This window comes from Hippopotamus amphibius, chromosome X, assembly GCF_030028045.1.
Source record: "Hippopotamus amphibius kiboko isolate mHipAmp2 chromosome X, mHipAmp2.hap2, whole genome shotgun sequence".
NCBI classification, from domain to species: Eukaryota; Metazoa; Chordata; class Mammalia; order Artiodactyla; family Hippopotamidae; genus Hippopotamus; species Hippopotamus amphibius.
The window spans coordinates 113,594,570-113,620,274 of record NC_080203.1 but is presented as its reverse complement, the minus strand read 5'-3'; the positions used below and the strand labels follow the sequence as shown (position 1 = coordinate 113,620,274).

Sequence of the window (25,705 nt, the reverse complement as noted above, 5' to 3'; positions counted from 1 at the left end):
AACTTCAAACAAAAATCACAACGTGAAGACTAGAGGTGAAAGCATTGTTACTTGCTTATGGAGGTGGGGAACATAAGATGATTTGTTCACATCTCTGGGAGTGTCATGGATAGTTCCATTAACTAAGATCAGTAAGACCAAAACACTGGAAAATATACATTTTAGAAACCCTGAAAAGATAGTCAACATGGCCTTTCTAAGAAGGCCTTTAATATCTCCAGTGTGCAAAGGAAAGTGTAAGTATCAGTGGATGATTTTTAATGAAATATATTTTGTTGTTTACAAACAATCTGTTTCTCTGTACCTGAGACTATATTAAGTTCAAGAAGAGTAGCAAAGTATGATATAATAAAAACTGTACTTTCCATATATTATTTTGTTTGATATCACTCTTATGTTATACAAAGACATATATATTACCTTTATAATTAGAACCAAAAAAATTAAAAATATATATATACTTTTTGCATTTGCCTTTTGACTAGGCTTTGAAACCCTTGAGGGCTGAGAGAGTGTCTTAGTTATCTTTGTACCCCCAGGGTACACAACAGAAGATCAATAATTCTAGGCAGAATAAAGAGAAACTTTAAGGACATTCTGAGAAATACTTCACCAATTATGAAATCACAGAATTCACAAGCAGCCTGCAATCTAGTAGTCTCTCAATTTGTATATTGCATACGGCTTCCACATTTCCAGGACACAATTCACAATCACAGACTTGCTCTAAATTATGAGAATGAAGACGTGGAGGTTCACGGTCTCCCACCAGTATTCTGGAGCCTACTCTCATCTGTACAGGGTACTACATACCCTCCAGAAAGCACACACATAGTTACCGACTAAAATATACACACAGTACACACAGCTACATTCTATCCAGATCCTGCTCTGGACATTCCCTCCAGACTTTCTCTTGTCTGCCAGCAGCTGTTGGATACATAAGCCCTCCCACACCTGTCTCAGAATTGACACAGTCATGTTAACTGGGGTTAGAGAGGGCAGTGTGGGTGAGTTTAGAATGTAAATGTCATTTGTGCAATATGAGGATCATCTTTCCAGGGATGGGTGATCAGCTAAGAGTAAAGCCTCCAGTGCGATATTCATCCAGGTATGTCTACACATTTTAAAAACTCATACAGAGCCCCCACAGAGACTAGTTGTCACATGGAGAATTCAGCATGCAGGAAGTCTTCTGGGCCCAATCCATACTGTCTCCACTGCTACAGTAATATAACAAACAACCACAAAACTTGTGTCAAACAAATAAAAACATGAGCTCAGCTCAGGTGTCTGCAGGGATAATCTGATCTGGACTCAACATATGAACTTGTCCCTCTGTCTGTGATAAGCTGCGAGTTGGCTAGAAAGCTCTGATGACCTCAGTTCAGGTCATCTGCACATCTGGAGGTTGGCTGGCTGTTGAATCGTCTTTAGGAGAGCCTTGGCTGGGATGATGGGACAACTCAGTTTAGCTTTGTGTGTCTCATCCAGCAACAAGCTAGCTCAGGCAAGACCTTCCCATGGTGATGACAGGGAACAGAAAACAGCAAGCAGAAAAACACGAACGCCTTTCCAAAATCTTCTTGCATGCTATTTGTGAATATACTTTTGACTAAAGCAAGACACGTGGCCAAGGCCAGTGCCAGAGTTGGAGAATATTACAGAGCTTGGGTAGGAGGAGGAATGAATGAATGCAGCCACTAATGCACTAATTTCAACACACAGGAAAGTATATATATGTGTGTGTGTGTGTGTGTGTGTGTGTATATATATATATATATATATATATATGACCAGACCAACTTGATAGAAGGCAATTTACTGAAAGCGTACCTGAATTTTTTTTGTGTGGAATATGTATTTTAATTTTGATGTTTAAAATTAAAAAGTGTTGGTCCTTCAAGAGGTAACATGGTTCCACTTGGAGTTGTATCAGCAATGCCCAGATGAGTGAATGGTCTTGTAAATCTTGGAATAGAGAGTAAGTTTGGGCCCAGGCACTACAGTGGAGAAGCCAGGGAAGGAGGTAAGTGGATGAAGTCCTCCTCATTGTGAAGTAAGGCTAAATTGTGACAACAGTGATGGTGAGATGTCGCACTCAACCCGACTACCTACTCTTATGCCTTTCAGCTCTACTTTAGTAAGCTATGGAAGCTTTCTTTTGACAGCTCTGAAAAACACTAGCTATTTCGGAGATGAGGAAACATTCATATTTTCTGGATTTTGTTACGTCAAGGGAGTGTGCATCTGATGAATGAAAACATAACCCAAATAGCATTTCTGTAATTTTCAGAGTAGTATATCAGGAGAAAACACATCCAGACGCAATAGTAATTCATCCTGAACTTAACTTTGCATGTTTTCCTTTGTAATAGTGTAGATTCTGTGACTAAACATTAAGCAAACTTTCACCAATAGGATTCCAACCGAAAATTGGGAAAACAAATGACTTGGTGGGTTTCTTCTCCTCGTGGTTATCAGCAGGCAAACACTCTTGCGGTCTCCTTGACTGCTATGCTGGTGGAAACGCTAATGATCTAAATCCAACAGATGCTCAGAAGCACAGCGCAAGTGAAAATGTGCAACCAGCAGAAATGAACAAAATCGTGGGCTGTTTGACACATGCACAGAGAACTCTTCCTATAATTAGAGATAATTACCAATGTTAGGAGATCAAAAGCAGCTCATTTTGGTCCTTGAAAAGCTAAATATAAACTACAAACAGACACCAGCAGGTACACTAAATTTACAAGATGCATAATGTCTTGAGAAAGGGCTAAGTCACTTCATAGCTATTGACCTCATTAGCATTTCACATATACTTTTCAAAGTATACCTTAAATAAATCATTTGCTACATATAGCTTCTAGCAGCATAATTTATTTTTCCTGGATATAGACATTGATTCCCTGCAGTTAAAGAAAAAAAACAAGAACAGAACCACGGTGAACGCCTACATAATGAAAACAACTTTTCTCTATAAATGTGTCCCCATTGGATTGCTTCACATCAGAGTCTAAGTTTTAAAATACAATTTACATGTTAGCATTATAGTAGAAACATTGAACTACCAAATAGGGATACAGCATATCCATTTTGCACTCCTGTTTAAGCCTTGTTTTAGTTTAACTGGGTTATTTAATTCCCATAGATATTTTAACTGTTTTAAATCTACTTCCTAATTTTATACCTAGTACAAAGAACTCATACAGTTCTTATACTAACAAAATATTTAATAACAGGCTTTAGGTGTCATAGAAACTATCTGCAAAGGGAAATTTTTGCAAACTATATATATATAGTTTTTTTTAAAGGGGGCGCATTTATTGTCACTGTTCCAAATGTACAAAAAAATTGGAAAATAACCCCCCAACTCAATTCCCCCTACCCCCACAACATTCTCCCCAACACAAATAATTTTTCACAAAGCCACAATCATAAACTGGTTCTGGTATTTTCATAAACAGTGCAGCTAAGAAACAGTTTAGAGAGAATTTAACAAGATTCAGATTATATATAGTTATATATATATATATCTTCATTTTCCTTTTTCATAGAATAAAGCATCTTTATTTGTTCTGTACCCATAGTACGGCAGATGAGATTATTCTTAGAACATTCAGGATTACTCCTGGAACTGTTCTTCTCAAAGTGCATGGTCTGCATGAGAAGAGATTCGTATTTAAAAGAGAATTGGAGTACTCAAGGAAAGGGAGAAATCAGTACCAGGCAGTAATCAACAATATCTTGCAGGTAACTTGGTTTTTGCTTGTTTGTAATGAGACTCTAAGGAGCTTTGTAAGTAAACATATATCCTCCTCAATTATAATTTGTGGTCTCCCCATTTCCTATAGGATAATTCTCAACTTCCTAGTATAAAATCCAGTCTTTTTCCAACAATGCCCTGGCCTGCATTTGAAAATTCCTCCTCTTTCCACACATCCTCTGGTGACTGGATTATTCATTGCCCATTTAAGCATATTTAGCTTTCTTTCCAAAAATTTTCCTGTGAGTCTGTCCTTTTCTCCTCTCCCTCTCTTTGCTCCTTACCCCCTCTATTTAGAGACCACCTTAGGGGCCAAATCAGAGGTCAACTATTTGGGGAAACCCTACCGAAACCCCACAGGTATATTTAAAGACAGTCTTATCTGTCTTCCCAGAACACTGTAAATAGAACTTTATCAATTTTAACCTTGACCTTGTATCTCATTATCTGTATATCCATTCTTCCAACTAAATGTTAAGATGTTTATGCTACTTTCAACTTGTATAGGCTCCAACACAGCGTTTTGTTCACAGGTATTCCATAATCCATGATGATATTAAGGATTTAAATGCTAGTTTAGAGCAGGGGGTTTAAGTAAACTGTAGCCCAAGGGAAGATCACGTATTTCTGTAAGTAAATTTTTATTGGAACACACTCATTCATTTATGTACTTTTGTTACGAAGGAAACCATATGGTCTGCAAACCTAAAATATCTACTCTCTGTCTCTTTACAGGAAAATTTGGCTGACACCTGGGGTTTGGAACAATCTAGACTAGTACAGTCATGGGAATAAATAGTATATACTTGGGTGTACAGTGTGTTAACTTAGTCTAGGCACTATTTAATACACCAAGTGCCAAATTAATAAGTGACACATTGTAATGGACAGTTTTATGCATCAGCTTGACTAGGATACAGCTGCTTGGTATTCAATCAAAGACATAAATATTTCTGCGAAGTTATTTTGTAGCGATAAAGTCCATAATAAGGTGATGTTAAGTAAATGAGATTATGCTTCACATCTAGGTAGCCCTAATTCAATTTGTTGAAAGGCCTTAAGAGCCAAGATTTAAGAAAAACTTTCCAGGTCACCTTTTTCAGGTGGCCTCTTGGACAGATTTCAGACTGAATTAGCCAGCACCGCCACTGCATAAGCCAATTGTTTGCAATAAATTCCTTAACATGTACCTCCTACTGGTTGTTTCTTTGGTTGAATCTTGACAGATAATGTGTATCTTTGTGACTTAAAGAAGTTAAAGCTCACTCCAATAAAGGACTTTATTTTTCATGACAGGAAAGATGTGCTGAAACGTTTAAAAATTATCAATATTGCCTTGAGCTGATAGAATTAGAAAGACATTCAGATCTTTTTTCACTTGGTCACCTATTTCAATCCATTATGCAAATCTCATTTCTTTTACTTGAATGTGGGCAATGTTAACTTATTACTAATGAAAAATTAAGTCTTAAAATTCTACATATTTCCCCTAACTCTGTGACATCCAAAAGATATACTAGTTTTCATCGGTGACAAAGGTTACTCCCTGTTTTATTAGTACTGCCTGAATGTTCAGTGGGGGGGCAGTCAAGCCAAATCAAAAGAGTGAAAAAATACAAAACTAAAAACATTTTTATTTCTGTAATCTTTCGTTTGGATATATCAGTATTCTACTTCCTTTCATGTGTAAAGAAAGACAGCCCCTTTGACTTTGCTTATCAAATAACCTTCCTTTATCATTGAGGGCAAAGACCTGAAATATTGTACTTTCAGGACTTCTGCTGTGCACATAAGTTCGCCTCACCCTCTGACTCTCCACAGAATTCAACAGAGTATTCATAGAGCACTATGAATACTCACAGTACTCATAGAGCACTATTCTCTCCTGCCAGAATCCAAAATATAACATTGCAGGGATATGGGCTATGGTATTAGACCAAAGATCTATTTGGCAAACGAAGTGACAGTTTCTAAACAGAAAAAATTTGTATTTATTTTTCAGACAAAATAAATTTGAATCTATGGTTTTATTTTTCAAGAGGTGTATCCAATGTGTTTACAATTAACTGCATCATTCTTCATCTTATATGAAAGATCACTGAACTAGCCATCAAATTTTCTGGGACCTCAGCTTGATTTCTAAAATTATTGCCTGTAAGATTGGGCCAGTTACTTAACAATCACGCATCTCATTCTCCTATGTGTAAATAAGAACAATACTTTTTTTTTTTCTGTTTCTCTCTACAGTGTTATTTTGAGAATCAAAAGAAATAATTAAGATAAAGTTGCTTCGAGAACTGTAATGCAAGGGCGATGTTACTTTGAGGGGAACTATCACAGAACCTTTAGAGAACGTGATAAAAAGTATGGGCATTTTTCTAAGAAAATACACATGAAATTTTGCTCATGAGCACAGTATGTTCATAAACCACTGGAACCCTATCCTGCAGCCAGTCTATGGAACCCTATTTAGAACTCCTCCTTAAAAGTGCTATGTTGATTTAATAGAGTATTATTTTATACAGATATACAATCTTATAAGAAATCTGAAACAAATGAAATTAATGTTACATATTTGTTTTTTTCCATTATTATTAATTTTATTTTTGACATATTTCTAAACCATATTATTCAACCGTTGTCAATTTCTTTTCCACCACTTAGCCTCTGGGTAGGATCTTGATAAATGTACTGCCCGCTACAGTGTAATAGCAACTAGAGAGTAAAACACTCATCCAAGACAAAGGTGCCATATGAGAATGCTCCTTTAAGCTTTACAAACTAAAGGGGAAGAGAAGAAACACACATCACATTGGACATAGATCCATAGTAGTTTTGAACAGGTTTTTGCTTTGGAGATAAAAATCATTTTTATTTGGAAGTAGCCAACCTACCATGGGTCGTTTCAAGTCAAGGTCCTCTTTTGATCTAAATACTTACCATTAAGCCTACAACACATTCAACCTAAACTATGTTGGCTTATTTGAACTTTTATTGAGAGACAACTGGGAAATCTTTCAAAATACGGGCAAGGCAGATGAAAAAACTCAAGTAAGAAAGAATAATGAAAAGCAATACTTCCTATTATAGCCACATGGGCTGCTGTTGTATTTCTTTGTTCTTTAACAGAGCTTCCCAAAATGGTTAACATGAGCAAGCTACTCCTCCATGATATTCAGCTTGTCTATCTGTGTTGAGTACTACTGCAACTGAGAGGTTTTCGATTTAGATACTCAGTCCTGCAATCAACACACACACAGATACACACACACACTCAGGGGAGGAGATTGAAAAGATAGGTAAGAGCAGAAAATGAAGGTTCTTGGACATACAAAGGAACTTGGACCTTGCCCTGAAGGAATGGCTCTCCATTGAAGAGCTTTCAGCATGGGTTGTCAATTTCTTTCTTTCTTTCTTTTTTTTTTGAGATATAGATGACATATAGTTTATGTTAATTTCAAGTGTACAACATAGTGACTTGATATTTACATACGTCTATCTCCAAAGTTATTTACATATTATTGACCATATTCTTTATACTGTATGTTACATACATGGCTTATTTATCTTTACAACTGAAGGTTTATACCTCTTAATACCCTTGATCTATTTTGTCTCCCATCCCCTTACTCTCTGCAAACTGCCTATTTATTCTCTATGAATCTGTTTTTGTTTTATTTGTTATGATATTTTAATGCCACATAAGTAAGATGATAGAATATTTGTCTTTGTCTGACTTTTTCAGTTAGCATAAGACCCTGCAGGTCCATCTACGTTGTTGTAAATGGCAAGATTTTTTTTTTTTTTTTGAATTTTTTTTTAAACAGCTGAGTGACATTCCGTTGCATATATATATACCACAGCTACTTTACTCATTCATCTGCTGATGCATGCTTAGGTTACTTCCTATCTTGGATAACCTAAATAATGCTGCAATACACTTTAGGGTATATGTATTTCCAAATTAGCATTTTTATTTTCTTCAGATACATACCCAAAGTGGAATTGCTGATTCACATGGTACTGTTATCTTGAATATTTTGAGGAAACTCCACACTGTTTTCCATAGTGGTTGCACCAATTTACAATCCCACCAACAATGCACAGGATGGCGCCTTTTTTTTTTTTTTTTAAAGATTTATTTTATTATTTATTTCTTTGTTGCTGTGCACGGGCTTTCTCTAGTTGCAGAGAGAAGGAGCTACTCATCGTTGTGGTGCGCAGGCTTCTCATTGTGGTGGCTTCTCTTGTTGCGAAGCATGGGCTCTAGGTGCTCGGGCTTCAGTAGTTGCCGTGTGTGGGCTCAGTAGTTGTGTTGCACGGGCTTAGTTGCTCCTCGGCATGTGGGATCCTCCCAGCCCAGGGATGGAACCCATGTCCCCTGCATTGGCAGGCGGATTCTTAACCACTGCACCACCAGGGAAGTGCCAACGGTAGCATCTTCAGGATTTTCTTTCTATAGTATTATGTCATCTGCAAACAGTGACAGTTTTACTTCTTCCATTCTAATTTGGGTTTCTTTTATTTCTTTTTCTTTTCTGATTGCTGAGGTCTTGCTCTTTTTAATTCTTTTCTCCCCCTGCTCACTTTGGCTAATTTCCACTACTTTGTCTTCTAGATCACTGATCTGTTCCTATCTTCTCATTTACTGTGCATTCCTTCCAGTATGTTTATTTCTGCTATTGTAGTCTTCATCTCTGATTGTATCTTCTCTATATTTTCTAACTCTTAGTTAAAAACTTCTAACTTTCCATCCTGTTCAACCAATCTTCTCCCAAGTTCTTTCAACATCTTTATGATCATTATGTTAAATTCTATATCAGACAGATTGCTTATCTCTACTTCCTTTAGCTCTTTTTCCGAGGTTATATCTTGTTTCCTCATTTGGAACATATTCCTCTGTCTCACTGTGCACAATTCTCTGTGTTTATTTCTATGTGATTTTCAAAGTCAGATGTTCTGGGGCCTTCTCTTCCTAGTGCAGGCTCCTCAGGCTGGGAGCCCAATGCGGGGCTCAGACCCCTTGAGGAGAACTTTTATGATTGTGATATTGCTCGCATTTATGTGTCACCATCCCTGGGGTGTGGGTACCGACTATACTGTGCCTCCACCTGTCGTACCCATTTTGAGCTTCCTTCTTTCTTTATTTTTTAAAATTTATTTATTTTATTTGTTTATTGGCTGCATTGGGTCTTCGTTGCTGCACATGGGCTTTCTCTAGTTGCAATGAGCAGGGGCTGCTCTTCATTGTGGTGCGCAGGCTCCTCACTGCAGTGGCTTCTCTTGTTGGGGAGCATGGGATCTAGGTGCTCGGGCTTCAGTAGTTGTGGCACGTGGGCTCAATAGTTGTGGCTCATGGTCTCTAGAGTGCAGGCTCAATAGTTGTGGCATACGGGCTTAGTTGCTCCACAGCATGTGAGGTCTTCCCGGCCCAGGGATAGAATCCGTGTCCCCTGCATTGGCAGGTGGATTCTTAATCCTAGGAAGTCCCTTGAGGTTCCTTCTTTATGTGTTTAGTTGTAGAAAAGCTTTACTGCCAGTCTTTAGGTCATTTTCATAGACAGTTGCTCTGTAAATAATTGTGATTTTGTCAGTGGGAGGAGGTGAGTTCAGGGTCTTCCTTCTAATCTGCCATCTTGGTCACATCTCCTCATCTAGAATTTTGATGCAAAACATTAAAATATAGAAAAATGTGGGACTTCCCTGGTGGTGCAGTGGTTAAGAATCCACCTGCCAATGCAGGGGACATGGGTTCAATCCCTGGTCCGGGAAGATCCCACATGCCGCAGAGCAACTAAGCCCGTGTGCCACAACTACTGAAGCCTGCGTGCCTAGAGCCCATGCTCCACAACAAAGATAAGCCACTACAATGAGAAGCCTGAGGACCACAATGAAGAGTAGCCCCGCTGGCCACAACTAGAGAAACTTCGCACACAGCAACAAAGACCCAACACAGCCCAAGATAAATAAATAAATAATTTTTAAAAAATAAATAAATAAAATTAAAAAAAAAACAGAAAAATGTGATAAAAAGTATCTAGCCTCCTTTGGGTCTTTGCTATGGTTTATATTTGCTGGCTAAGTTTTCACTTCTAATAATAGTGATGGTCAAGAACACTGTTCTTCAGACCAGGAATAGAAAATTGCTCCTACTGTTTAAGACAAATGTATATTAAAAGTTTTTAATTCTCTAAATCTTTTCTTAAGATTCTGACCATAGGCCAACTTATCATTTTCCAGTGACTTATTTTCTCATTTTTTTACACAAAATGGAAAAACAAAATAGGAAGAAAGTATTAGAAGATACCTTCTTTATTATAAATCATGGTTTAGAAAAGACAGAATAATTATTCACTTATTATTTTCTTATAATTGACCTAAAATGGCCTGTATTCTGTTGTTATTTATAATACAATGAATATTTTGATATGGTGGTAGACTTATCATACCAAGAAATAGATCTAGTACTCTAATAGATGCTGACAAAGCTGTGGAAAGTCCAATTTAGATTATGGTATTTAAATACTAATGCAAATTCTTAGATAATATTACTAAAACCACTTATTTCCCTCTCCCACCCCATTTGGACATTTTTGAGCAAAGTACAAATACTTTTCCAAGAAATGAAGTTCCTAAATATTTAATAGAATGTGGTGCATGGGGCATAATTTCTGATTTTTCTCTTCTACTTCTATAGAAAGCAAAAACGCATGGTACAATGTTGAGAAATGAAATTTGCTTTTATCTGATTACCTAGCGCTTTTTTTTTTTTTAACTTCTGTTTTTGGTGACTGCTAATCACTTCTGAAAGATGTTTGGGAATTTTTAAGAAAATAGCATAGCAGTAGCAGGCAGAGTTCACAGTCCCAACAGGGCTAGTTGAAGTCCCACACCAAATGTATTGAGGACATGTTTAGCTGTAATGTTGTTGTATTAATATGGATGGAAATAGATATTTCTATGTTCCAGCATGAAGTTGACATTCAACAATTGCAATGAGTACTAAGCTGGTTTCGAGAAGAGTGCATTTCATGTAACGTCAAAGTTGAAGTCACTGTAAAATTCTTTTAAGAATAAGACCTATTAGAAGTATTAATAAAGGAAAACTTTCCCAGAGTTAAGATTTATAAAAGCCTTATTGTGATGTAAATTACCCTAATTTTGTTTCTTAAAATAAATACATTTAATTATCATTTAATGACAATTTCCTCAAATCATTTAAAAAATTTTCATAGCTATTCTCCATAGATCAGCTCTTCCTTAATTGATTCAATTTCTCTATATCCTTCACTTAAAAACTGGTAAAATGGGGAACTTTTTCTTATATTCCAAGCATCTCAAGCATTTTAACAACAGCACAATTATTGGTAAAATCTATAAATACTAGATTGAAATAGAAATATGTAATAAAGAGCCGATCGATCCAATTTCATGCAATTTGAGCATAATGGCTGAATTTTGACCTGACAGCTCATTCAGTCTAATATATTTAGTTCTTTATGATGGTTCTATAGATGTTGCCTTTACAAATGAGATAAAAATTTTCTTTAAATATTTTACAAATAAGAAAAAGATGTAAACATAGTGACTTCACACTCTGTAATTATGCTATTTTTTCTCATTTAAAACATATTCCTTCCACAGAATGGGTAAGAAACTACCCACATAATAAGGTTTAAGTAGCTCTTCTAGTCTTCAAAGATCTCACTGACCAATCCCCCAAATCCTGAAATTTCATTATTAGAATAAGGTACTACTAACTCTTCTTCTTGTTTAAAGTACAGTTAATCCCTCGACTCCCCCCCACCCTCCCCGTCCCAGTCCTCTAAGGCATCATCCATCATCGAGTTGATCTCCCTTTGTTGTACAGCAACTTCCCACTGGCTATCTATTTTACGGTTGGTGGTATATATATGTCTATGCTACTCTCTCACTTTGTCATACGGGGATATGTGTATAAATACAGATGATTGACCTTGGTGTACCTCAAAAACTGGTACAAGAGTGTAAAGCAATTATATTCCAATAAAAAAATCAAATTAAATAAAATAAAAAAATAAAAAATAAAAATAAAAAAAAAGTACAGTTAATCCACAGACATTATGACCTTATGTATAAAATGATTTAGTAGACAGGTATTTTATTAGAGTAGATTTTGTTAGAGGTAAGAGAGAAAAAATGTGGTTTCAGAGATCAGAGAAATCAAAAAAATAGTAAAGGGGGAAATAAATCACTGAAAGACAAACACAATCATCAGGTTCACAAACTTGCCTGCAGCTAGTCAGTTTTGATAGCTTAAAAAAAAAAATATATATATATATATAGACTATGAGTGGTCTAGGTTAATAGGGATAAAGCTAGGAAGTTGAAGACTGTCAAACAACAAATACAAAGGTAGGTCAGATGTTTTTTGTAGCTACTGCAGGAAAGATATTTTCCATTAAATATGAATGATAAAGATTTAGGGCATTATTAGAGAAACAGCATTTTCGATAGCCAATATCTGGCCACACTTGACCTTTCTGTAGCAATTAATTGCAGTAGCCAAGGATTCACACATATTCAGTTGTGATAAAAAGTAGTTAATGTGATAATTCGATTGGACATACAAGTCTTAAAAACAAAGGTTACCCTCAATTTAGCTGCTTGTCAGCACTCTCCATAAATAGACTGCAATTTTCCATAACTAGAATTGAATTAAATGAGTAAAAAAATAAGTGCTGAAATGATTTCAGAGCAGAAATACTAACCTTGACACTTATTTTCTTTAGAAATGTTATTTATACAAAAAGTAAAAAATAGATGCTATTTAAGATTTATTAATTATGTGCTTGAGCAATTTTTCCAGTTTTCTTGCCTTATTTGTCTTTAGTTTATAAAATACTTTTCATTAAACATTTATTTTTTCTTGAATGGAGTCAAGTAGTTTAATAAAGACATCATTACCTCTGCATACTCTCCAACTCCCACAGAGACAGAAAATGTAAAATGTAAAATAAATTCTATGGCTATGAAACAAGTAGCTTAATTGAAGTACATTTATTTTGGTCTGCTTTCACAAGTAAAAGTTATTTCAGTTAACAGATGGGGAAAAGCCTGGAGGTCTTAAATCTAATACTACTCTAATAAACTCAACATAAGGTTCTTATTTCTCTAACATAAAGCGACTTAATGCAAATGAGGATACACAGTAAATATTACTTAGTGCTCATTATGAAGTGTTAAATCCATCATCACAGCATGTGGTTCAGGACCTACGAGTTTAATCTACCAAGTAACGTAACATGGGTGTATAAATATGTGCTCTCTCAGAATCTAAAGTGTATTTCATTTGTTAAAACCTGTAATTTTTAAGTACTTTCTAACTGGCATCCTGTAAACAGAATGATTAAGATTAATTACAATTCTCTGACTTTTAAATAAGAATATTTCATTGTGTCTTGGTACCAGGACTGAAAGACTAGATTAACTTAATGTCTATCATTAGCAAGGACAATAAGAAACTTTATGAAACATGTTTATGTTCGTAATTTTATTTATCTTTCCATTTAAAAATGATCAACTAATAAAAATCTTGTATATTTTTGTCCCAATTTGAAAAATGTAAACTTACGAATCACAAACAGATCCATTAATTGATTATTAAAATCAATAAATGATAAACTAATATTTTTTAAAAGTTTTATACAATAAATTACTAAAATAATTTCAAATAATAACCTTCAAAGAATGTCATTTATTAATTGGTAATTACATTTGTCTGGTATATGTGTATCTGTACACATACACACCCCTATATCTATGTGTGTCTCTGAGAGAGAGAATGAATGAATGAACGAATGAATTAGAACAAACTTGTTTCCAATGACTGTAAAATAAGAGAATCAAGCATATAGCATATCAGTTTTCCTCTCATTAACTGTCCATAGAAATGGAAAATATTTCAAATGAATTTTATACATCATTTTCAGAATGACTTCTATCTTGGTCTAAGTTACCTGCACAGAGTGTGTTTTAGTTCTCCTTTGCTTTTATCAACGAAATTAGCCATGTTTAAACAATAGGTGTGAAAAGAAAATGTAGCTGTTGACATAAAAGAAAGGAAAGATGTAGTGACAGAAAAAGATTGAAATCATGTTTCTGGTCTAAATTTAGAAGATATTCACAATCTAGATTTTCCTTTGGGTTGGTAGACTTTACATCATCCTGACCACTTTGGGCTAAGGACTTGGCTGCTGCTATGGCCCCGTTTTTGACTGATTGATGATCCTTTTCTTATGAGGAATGTCATTAGGTGTTGAAGACTGTTGCGACTCCCCATATGAAAAACAAGGATGTGCCTAGACACATTTTTAAAACCTAAGAGGGGAGATCAAACTTCTCATGCTTCCCCTGTCCTCACTCATCATGGCCTTGTGAGCAAGGTTTTTCTTTCTCCCCCAATGTTGTTACATCAGAGGTGGTAGCTCCTGTCTCATTAGTTAATTTTCTGCTTCCTCATGCAAATCAGAACCATATTCTGTATGACAGCTCTGAAACAGAATTTGCCTCCTGCTTTGCCTTAATTCACCTCAGTGAAGGTTAGTCAGTAACATAACCTTAAAACATTCCTATAAACGGCTACTGCCATTAGAATGCAACTGGAATCACACAATTTTAAGCATATTTGAAAGTAAGAATTTGTGTAATTTAACATCACTACTTTTCACATAAACACAATGAGGCTCTGAGAGTCTAAATGACATGCCAGACTGGTGCCCATTCCAACTATTCAGTTAGCTCTCACCAACACTGCACCATATTAATAACTAACTTAATCTCTATTAGTTGGGTATTCTGTTACATGTGTCCAAATGTGTGCTAATTGATACAACCACTACTTGAGTATGAAGTATATAGGGCTTGGCACAGCTACCCGGAATACGAAATCAAGTGTGCTGTCAAGACTCAACCAAAATATCTAAATAAATATTAAAGATTATTTTCATTTTGGTTTTCATATTATCATCAGGATCTTATGTATTTATGCAAAAGCTGCTCTATCAAAACTTAAATTACTGATGTATCTAATAGACAACACGTGATGCATAGTCCCTATAAAGTACTAGGTTTTCCAATATAAAGCATGTTTTATCACCAATGCTACCTTTATTTGCATGAATATTTTTAAGTTCTAAGAGATAGCAAAGTGTGATAGAAAGCAAAAATGTTTAATAATATATTTCATTTATTGGCACTATGAAATGAACGAGGGCAGCACGGAAAAGTAAAGCTTAAAACATCAGTGACACAGCACAGGGAGATCAGCTCCGTGCTCTGTGACGACCTAGAGGGGTGGGATAGGGAGGGTGGGAGGGAGGCTCAAGAGAGACGGGATATGATGATACATGTATACATATAGTAATTCACTTGTTGTACAGCAGAAATTAACACAACACTGTAAAGCAATTATATGCCAATAAAGATGTATAAAAAATAAAGTAGGGAATAAGTTTTTCTCAAAAAAAAGACTTTTTAAATTGTAAAGCAACTATACTCCAATAAAAATAAGTTTTTAAATTAAAAAAAAAAATCAGTGACATAATTAATAGGGATGTAATTAATCACACCATAAAAATGTTGAAGATAAATCTTCAGAATAGAACCAGATATTCTCACTGAAGATTCAGCAACTGTTCCAAGTTTTCAGGATGTTAACTTATCTGGGTCTTATAGGATTTCTTAAAAGTTTTTTATAGCATAATGTCAGTCAAAGGGTACAGACTTTCAAAGTGAATAAGTTCCAGGGTCTAACGTACAGCATGATGACTATAATTAACAACACTACATAGTATGCTTGAAATTTGCAGTAAAGCTCTTAAATGTTCTCACCATAACAACAACAACAACAACAAAATGGATATTATGTGAAAATAAGGATGTATTAAAGAACTTTACTGAGGTAAACCTTTCTCAATATACACGTGTATCAAATATTGTCACTTTGTACACCTTAAACTTATGCCATGTTATATGTCAATTATATCTCAATAAACCCGGAAAAAGTTTTCGTTATAAAATCATTCTTCTAAATGTTGCAAAATTCCAAAGGTTTTCTTCTATTTATGAATTGTGTAGGATTGTATTAATCACCCATATTTGTAAGTTACCTTTTAAGAAATAACTCCATTATAATAGAGATTATCAATAATTTTTTTTTAATTTACTTTTTGGACTTCTGCAGGGAATTCAGTTAATCCTATTTATCAGATTAGTAGGCTGTGCAAGGCCCCAGTCTTTTTTTTTTTTCTTCTTTCATTTTTTTTTTAATATTACTTGATGTTTGTCCATTTTTCTTAATTTCCACTTTCACTTCCTCCCCTCCATAAAGCACCACCAAGGGTACTCACTAGAATGTGTATATCCTAACATATGTATCCTTGAATAAGATGTTATTGTTTGTGTTTTCATAATCACATATAATATTATTTTGCATTTCTTACTGCGTATCTCACATTTTTTCAATACGCCCAATTTTATGATTCATTCTTGGGCTCTATGTATAGCTAATTAATTATTCCTTAATTCTGCATAATATTCAGAGAGTTTATTAAAGTTTTAAAAATAATCCACTTTTAGTCAAGTCTTACTTCCTAGAATACCTATTATTTTCTCAATGACTGGAACATACATATTTTCTAAAAGAATACATATGGGACTTCAGTCATTTTTATAAAGATTTTATAAGAAAATCATTAGCATGGACTTCCTAGGTGGCGCAGTGGTTAAGAATCTGCCTGCCAATGCAGGGGACACGGGTTCAATCCCTGCCCCAGGAAGATACCACATGCTGCAGAACAACTAAGCCCGTGTGCCACAACTATTGAGCCTGCGCTCTAGAGCCCATGAGCCGCAACTATTGAGCCCATGTGCTACAACTACTGAAGCCCACATGCCTAGAGCCTGTGCTTCACAACAAGAGAGGCCACCACGAGGAGCCCACGCACCACAACAAAGAGTAGCCCCTGCTCACCACAACTAGAGAAAGCCCGTCTGCAGCAACAAAGACCCAACACAGCCAATAAAATAAATAAATTAAAAAAAAAGAAAAGAAAAGAAAAAAAAAGAAAATCATTAGGAAACAAAAGCTAGCAACATAACATTGAAAACAGAGTCTTGATGGTGATTCTTCAATGTTGCTTTTCAGCCCCTCCAGTCCAAACAGCACAGGACTGGGTGTTAGCGCCTGTGGATTTAATCCAAAAACTGCCCTTACAGAAGCTGTGATCTTTCATTAGTCACAATGTATCTAGACTGGGTTTTTTCCCCCCACTAATAAGATTTGTAGTTCGATTATATAATATTAAACTTTCAGGTTCTCAGATTCTAAGCTACTCTCAATTCTTTAGAATAGCTAGAAAATAGAAAATTTGTCTAATAAGGGTTTAAACATGAAGGGCGCGGGCCAGAGAGCCACAACTAAGGAGCCCACCTGCCGCAACTAAGACCCAGCACAACCAAATAAATAAATATTATTTTTTCAAAAAAGATGGAGGGCGCAGGATTTTTTCTGTGCTCAAGTTGTTGGCATTACTGGCACTCTTCCTCAAAGGAATATGCAAAACATAATCTTGGATTTCAGGGATAATGAAACCTGTATCTATGCACTTAATTGTATTACCATTGTTGAAAATGTTAAATAGTAACACATATAGAGTTTATCTTAGAAGAATAGCATCTGCTAGCAATAGATAAATTTTTGAAACAATTATTTCTGAAAACCATACAGGTAATCTGTTGCTGAAAGCAGGCTTTGGAGTAAGGTAAGTTTAAGTTCAAATCCCAATGTTGTCGCTTAAAAATTATTTGACTTTTGACAGAAATGGAACTGCTTTGTGTAAATCGTTATTTGTTGTTAAAACAATATACCATGAATCGTTGGTAGGCAGGACTGAGATTTACTTTTCTTTTCATCCTTTCATTTGAGAATAATGTCTACTAAGATACTTAGTTCATGTTCTCTGAAATTTGAGTAAATTATTGAATCTTAATCAATCTCAATATATCTATTTCATGTCTTTATAAATGTACATTTTTAAAACACAAGAGGGGCTTCCATGGTCGCGCAGTGGTTAGGAATCCATCTGCCAATGCAGGGGACACGGGTTCGAGCCCTGCTCCAGGAAGATCCCATATGCCACGGAGTAACTAAGCCCATGCGCCACAACTACTGAGCCTGTGCTCTAGACCCCGTGAGCCACAACCACTGAGCCCACGTGCCACAACTACTGAAGCCCGCACACCTAGAGCCTGTGCTCTGCAACAAGAGAAGCCACCGCACTGAGAAGCCCACACAGTGCAATGAAGAGCAGCCCCCACTTGCCGCAACTAAAGAAAGCCCATAAGCAGCAACGAAGACCCAATACAGGCAATAAATAAATAAATAAATAAATTTATAAAATACAAGGAATCTTACTGTATTGAGAATAAGAATTGTTTGGCAGCTAGGCATTCAATAAACCTTATTTCCACTTTCCCACTGCATATAGAAATGAACAATGCATGAACAATGATCAAACCATAAGCATTCTGCATCGTTAACAAAGACTGTGACTAAAGTGTGGCATTACCTGTTCATTCACTTGACCTTTCTTAAAAGAACACTTTACATCAGAGACTGATCCAGTCATTGGTTTAGTATTTTGTTTAAATATTTGGGATTTTCTGTTTATCTTCAGGCAGATAAAGCATCTTGGTGGTTAAAGATTTTTTTTTACTTGGACATTTTTAAAACCTATAGAAAAGACCTACAGCTTTTGCCCAGAAATAAATAAAACCCATTACAGGTTAATAAAATAAATTAACTTGACCTGTAAAATTTGTATTGTTCAATTCTTCTTTATCAAAGAGCACACACAGTTTAACAAATAAATGACATTACAAAGTTTAAAATAAAATACAACAATGATTTCACTTATATGTGGAATCTAAACAGAACGAATAGACCAACAAAACAAAACAAAACAAAACAAAACAGAAAAAAGTTTCAGATACAGAGAAGAAACTGATGGTTGCCAGAGTAGAGAGGGATATGGGTGAAATAGGTGAAGGGGATTAAGAAGCACAAATTTCCGGCTATAAAATAATCATGGAGACGTAATGTACAGAGTAGGGAAGATAGTGAATACTGTTGTAATAACTTTGTATGGTGACAGACGGTTACTAGACTTACCATGGCGATCAATTTGTAATGTACATAAATGTCAAATCACTATGTTGTACACCTGAAGCTAATGTAACACTGTATGTCAACGATACTTCAGTATTTTAAAAAATAGAATAACACTGTCCCACCCCTCACCAATCTCCCAATTCCTCTGTTCTAAAGGCAAATACTTTTGTATCATTTGGCTGTTTAATCTGGAATTTTACATCTCCATATTCCCATGTAATATGCATATGGCTATTTTAATTAAAATATTATCATCAAACTTCAAGTTTCAGCATTAATACAGTTGCCACTTAGTTCTAAATCTTCCCTGAAAACCATGCAGATGGATTCAGAGAAAAAATACACACGTGTATGCACGCGTACATACAACACGAGGGAGGCTGTTCCTCTGTTTTCCTTCTTCCAAACACTCATTATTGCTATAATACAAATTTTAAACTGGTATTTAGAATAAATATTGGCATGCTTTAATCAGGACAGGTGCTCTTTATGCCTACTGCATATTTGTAACCCTGTAACTTCCCTTCCTGGCCAATCTGGAAATTCCCTTTGAGTCCTTCCTGTGTTGGGACTGCTGTTTTCTGCATGCCATTTCTTTCCCTTTCCTCACTTACTGGCTTGTGTTGCTGGAGGTCATCCTTTGGTAGATTACTTTTTTTTTTTAAAGGAGGAATAAAAACATTTTATCTGTATATTCAGAATCACACACAAGTTACCTTTACAGTTCAATTTACTATATAGAAATCATTTGGGTTTATATTTTCAGTTAAATTCTGAACTGAGATTACAATATTGTTTTAAAAAAATTACATTAATTCAGTACATTTTTAGCATACCAAATTGAAATACATAAGTTCAAACTTCAGATTCATGGCAAACAGTCTTCAAATACAACACAGACATTTCTTAGAGTTACCATATCATTCACATATCCGTACTTACAACTCTGAGCTGTTATACACAGACTAGCTCTCCTACAAATATGGCAAAATTGATATGCCGTGAAGCTCAAAGTTGTATAGTCAAGCCAAGGACTCAAAGTTGTACCATCTCTTAAAAGATCTGGCATCTCTGGACCAAAAAGCACAACATGTAAAGAAGGTTAGGAACAATTCCTCCTCCTTATTTCAGTTAAATAAAGTTGCATGGTAGCTTGGAATTTTGCATAAAACCCCACATTATACCTTGGAAAAGTCCAAGGATAATTAGATGACAACACATTGGGGTCTTTTTTATTACTTAATAGAACCCATGAAATTCAAATGGGAATTAGTAAAATCAAAAATATTAAGCACCTACTGGTTTAAGAGATTGAAATTTATTAGAGATTCATGATCAATTTCCTTCCACCTTGAAATCAAGGTGTAAAAACCAGCTATTAAGTGCATTCCAAACTTCTTCTATGTAGCACAGGTAGAATTTTCTGTCCACTGGCACCAAAGTGAAGTCACATTTCCTTTTGGGAGACAGAAATTCCACATCTGAACATAGAGTAAGTTAGGGAAAAAATGACCCCTGTTGTTTATTACTTTTGTAATTCTGAGATCTAGGATTACTAATATACAAGCAGTGAACAATGCAAATTCCTGGCAACAACTGTCAGGTTAGTGACTCTAAATTCACTTCCCCCAATCACCATAAAATTTTAGTATGAAAAGAATTAAAAGTACACTAAGCTGAACAAATGGAAAATAACAAGAAACTAAGTGAAGAGTTAAAACAAAACAAACCCTAATTTTGAAATCACTGCAATAAGAAATTGAAAATAGGTGTGCTTCACCTCACCCCCCTCACAATTCTGAATTTAAATAATATTCCGTGCAAAGGAGCATCAGGTTTCCGGATATAGATGTAGCCCTTCTTTAAGATTTAGTGCGCTGCAGAGTTTTCTGCAATTGTATTTCCCTCCCCCAAAGTTTATTCAACGTATTTAATAGAATCTTCCATTTCAGCCAAAAGATTTGTGATTCAAAGATTTACTAACGTACTCTATGCATTCTATCTATACAGAAACACCCATTAATTATTATAATTGGTTTATGCAGGAGTAACATTTTTGGTGTTAAAATTGTTAAACATCATGTTACTGCACATCAACTCTCCATAATGAATCTGAACTTCACAATGATTTACCAAACATTTTATTTAAATTACTAATTAAATAACTGAAAAGTGTACTGAGCCAAACTAAACTTAAATGAGCTATAAAGGAAAATAACCTTCTAAACAGTCCATACACACATCTATTTCAAAACTACCTTTCTTAGCTAGCCCCTTTCTCAAAGTTTTAGCCTGAAGAAACAGTAAAATCTACACAAAATTTTACGGCAATCATACAAGGGTTACATTAGGTCAAATACAACAAATACTATGATGCAATTTTACATTTATTAAACTACAATGCAAAGCACAAATTTACACATTCTAAATACACTAAACGTATCTAATACAGTCACACTGGTCTTCCACTGACATCCGATATATCTGGGTGAAAGACATTAACTTTACAAGTCTTTTTAACACCAATCCTTAGTATAAAAACTGTGTGCTTGTATGTAAACGGTTTAATGGGGAACCCAATTAATGGGCTTCCATCTCCACTAAGTCATCCATTTTGTTGTATATTTTATTTTAAACGCTTAAGGGGTAGGGCAAACTGGTAAATTTAAATCTGGATACATTACCTTAACCTCCCAATTACCCCCAGTGAATTATAGATGAGAGCTGATTTCATCTGGTCCCAAATAGCTAGTGCTAGTAGTTTCCAAGAGAATTAACGGAATAAGATTGCTCAAATTTTTTCCACACTGGAATGTAGACCAGACAAGCTTAACCTGCAACTTCAGATCTAAGAAAAGCATTAATGCCTGCTTAAGCTTCAGTGGAAAAGTTGTCTTCCTAGCTCAACTGAATGCAAGAAGGCACAAAGAAGAAGTTCTTCATCATTGTGTCTGAAGTAATTCCACCATCTTGTATCTCATACCAATCACTATATGACATCGTGTAATAAATAGCTGGCCTGTGAAAATCATTAAAAGCGGATGGTTCATGGAAAGAATCTGCTCCCATGTTATCAAAGATAAGCCAATTTCCCACATTCAGCTCAGGAAGAAGACAGTTTTCCAGTTTGATCAAGCTCATCACAGGATGGACCCCAAAGGCTGTTTGTAAACAGAGGCTCATCTTCCTTGTATTTCCTGTGAATCTCTGGAATGGTATTTAAGTCCTCACCCAGTTTACTTGCAAAAGAACCATAAACACCATCATTCATGTAATACATGAAGGTTGGTTCATCACTTCTGGTTTTTCCTACTCCTGAGGAAAACTTATTTTCAACAACTTTCTTTGCAATGATATTAACTGCAGGTGTAAATGCAGAAGACACATAGTAGCTTCCAGGTTCACAAATTATCTTAATGCCAGATCCTCCAGGAAAGCAGACATCCAATAAAGGGCTTATAACATGATTAACCTCTTCCAATTGAAATTCAGTTCCTGTGAAGCCTCCACCAATGTCTAACACGTTCATTGTGAATCCAAATTCTCCAGCCGTGTCGAATACACATCAAGCATCAGATAGAGCATGTACATATACTTGAGATTCTTTGCAAGCACTTGATATATGAAATGTAACCCCAATAATTTGGACATCCAGTTCCTTAGCACATTCCAAAAGATGCCAACAATTCTTCAGGGTAGTGCCAAACTTCATGTTACTCTCTTCACCTCCCATATTATCTTCTGTTGCAATATGTAGTAAGACCTTGGCATTTGGGTAATTACATGCGATTTTCTTTAATTCGACTTCATTGTCGCATGTCATGATATTGACTCCAACTTTTGCTGCATACTTTATCTGAGACACTCGCTTGCAAGGACTTATGTAAATGATGTTTTCTGGAGATACATCCAATCTTTGCACTAAAGCCATTTCAGTTTTACTGGAACAAGCAAATCCAGTTCCAAGAGCTGCCAAAATCTCAAGTACAGCTGGAGTGGAGTTGCACCTTACCACATAGAAAGGCTTTATCTGAGCCACCATGTTCTGCCACTGACTGTTTCTTCACAATCTTTCCAAGATCTCCCACAAAAAATGCATTTTTCCCTGTCAGGGTATGTTCATAAACATAGTTACCAATAACATTTCCAAGGTTTGTTCCTCCATCCAACAGGCCAATGGAGTAGTTTGCATCATCAATAAATCCTTTCATCTCAGCCATATTCCACAAAGCCGAAAGTCAGAAACCGGGGAAAACAAGAGATGGGCCACCAAGCCTTATGCCTGGGTCCTTAGAATATGCAACCAAATGGACAAGTTAGGAGATGGAACCCCCCCTATCATCAGCTAGGTTCCCAAGGTGGCTCAGCGTTGAAGTCGAACTGCTCTCTCTACAGCACTTCTCCTAGGCCCTCTGGGTAGCTGTATACTTGGTCAGAAAGTTCGCCGTGAGATAACAGCCCAGAGTCGGGTAGAGCACCTTCTCTTTTTTGGTGGAATTTTTAAAGAGGGATGTGCTTACCTTGAGCAGAAATACCCAAGGCGGCCTGGGCCATAGGCTGCGGGGATGACATCGGGGGAAAGCACGGCAACGACACCAGCTGTGCAGCAGTGGCTGCAGCCAAAGGAGAGAAGTAGAACAACGGCGCGGGCAGAAGAAGAAAGGCAAGGGCTGGGTGAGGAGAGGATTCAGCCTCATCATACCGCAGAGCAGAAGAGCGAGAAAGGATAAGAAGACGCATAGAAGGCGGAAAAAATGAAACACTGCAGCCGAGTGAAGAGCCAGAGAGTGTGGCGGTAGATTACTTTTTAAAAATGTATATGAGGTTCATTTTTGAGATTTTTGATTGTTTGAATAATATTTTTTACTTTCCTCTCACACGCTTGATTAATTATATTACATTTTTTAACACATTGCTGCAATTCTCTTTGTTCCTGTGTCACTGTTGAGGTGTCCAAAACTACTCTGATTACAGATCATTTGTATGTGACATTCATTTTTCTTCTCAGAAATCTTATGGGAACTTCTTGGCTCTGGTGTTGTGAAATCTCACAATTCTGTTATTTGGAGGGCGTCTGTTCTCGTCTACTGTGCTAGGCACTCAGTGGATTCTTGCAATCTGGAAATTCACATACTTGAATTCTGGGAAATTTTCTTGAAATATCTGCTTATTTCCTCCCATGGATTTTCTGTTTTCTCTTTCTAGGATGCTTATTATTCAACCATTAGGCTTCCTGGAATAATCTGCTCATTTCCTAATTTCTTTCCTTTTGCAGATTTGCAGAATTTTATCTTCCAAGCTGTCCACTGAGATTTTCATTTTTCCCATTATGTAGTGTCAGGCAGACTCCTTTGAAAAGAAAGAAATTACACCCTTTTTTGAAAGTAGAGAATTTAGTAGGAAAAAAATTACCTAGCCAACAAACTTATAGCTAGTTTGTTGTTTGTTGACTAGGTAACTGAAAGGGTAATCCCACTACTGGGCATATATCCAGACAAAAGTATAATTCAAAAAGACACATGCATCTCTATGTTCATAGCAGCACTATTCGCAATAGCCAAGACATGGAAACAACCTAAATGTCCATCAACAGATGAATGGGTAAAGAGGATGTACTTATACACGTGCATGCACACATGCGTACACACACGCACACAATGGAATACTACTCAGCCATAAAAAAGAACTAAATTAATGGCATTTGCAGCAACATGGATGCAACTACATATTATCATACTAAGTAAAGTAAGTCAGAAAGACAAATACCATATGATATACCTTAAATGTAGAATCTAAAATATGACACAAATGAACCTATCTATGAAACAGAGACAGAATCACAGACATAGAGAATAGACTGGTGGTTGCTGGGGGTGGGGGGTGCCAGAGGGATGGATTCAGAGTTTGGGATTAGCAGATGCAAACTGGTATATACAGAATGGACAAACAACAAGGTCCTACTGTACAGCACAGGGAACTATATTCAATATCCTGTGATAAACCATAATGGAAAAGAATATGAAAAAGAATGTGTGTATATATGTATAAATGAGTCACTTTGCTGTACAGCAATAATTAAAACAACACTGTAAATCAACTATACTTCAATTAAAATAAATAAGTTAAATAAAAAAAGAAAACTTATAAAGTTAGTGATGGCAGGAAGTGGCCACCACCCTAGTGCTAAAGGAACAAAGGTAAGCGGTTAAAATAATTAAAACCTAGAGATATACAGGAGGGTCTCCTGGAACTGATACTCTGGTTTCTGAAAAGACACTAGTCCATTGGTGCTGGTGTCTCTGAATTCAGAGGAGGGGCCTTCTGGGCCTGTAACCCTTACGTCTGTGGAGGAGCCCCAGTGACTAGCACTGATATCTCTGATGGGGGAGGGCATGATGAAGCTAGTTTTGCCATTGTTGGGAAAAAACTGCCAATCGTACTTATTTAGCTGTTGCTGTTAGAAGAAAGCAATGCTGCTGGGGTGGAGAAGCGTTTTGAGGAAGCAAATGGGAATAAGTCCTCTGTCCTTGCCCTAGCCTCACACCCCCCTACCCTAGTGACAAAGTCTAACCTGGAACAGCTGGTAAAACAGAAATAGAGTTTACAGAGTCCCTGTTGCACCATCACAAAGCAGAGTACAGAAGGATGAGTTTGGAAGTGAGAAACAGAAACTCTTTTATTGTTTTTGAAGATTTCATTTTTTATAACATTCTGATGAAATATTA

The 25,705-nt window shown here is 36.0% G+C and overlaps 1 pseudogene; it reads right to left on the bottom strand.

Moving 5' to 3' along the window:
• Positions 1-21,851: 21,851 nt before the first annotated feature.
• Positions 21,852-23,191, bottom strand: LOC130842161 (antizyme inhibitor 1-like; annotated as a pseudogene).
• Between the last annotated feature and the right edge of the window lie 2,514 nt (positions 23,192-25,705).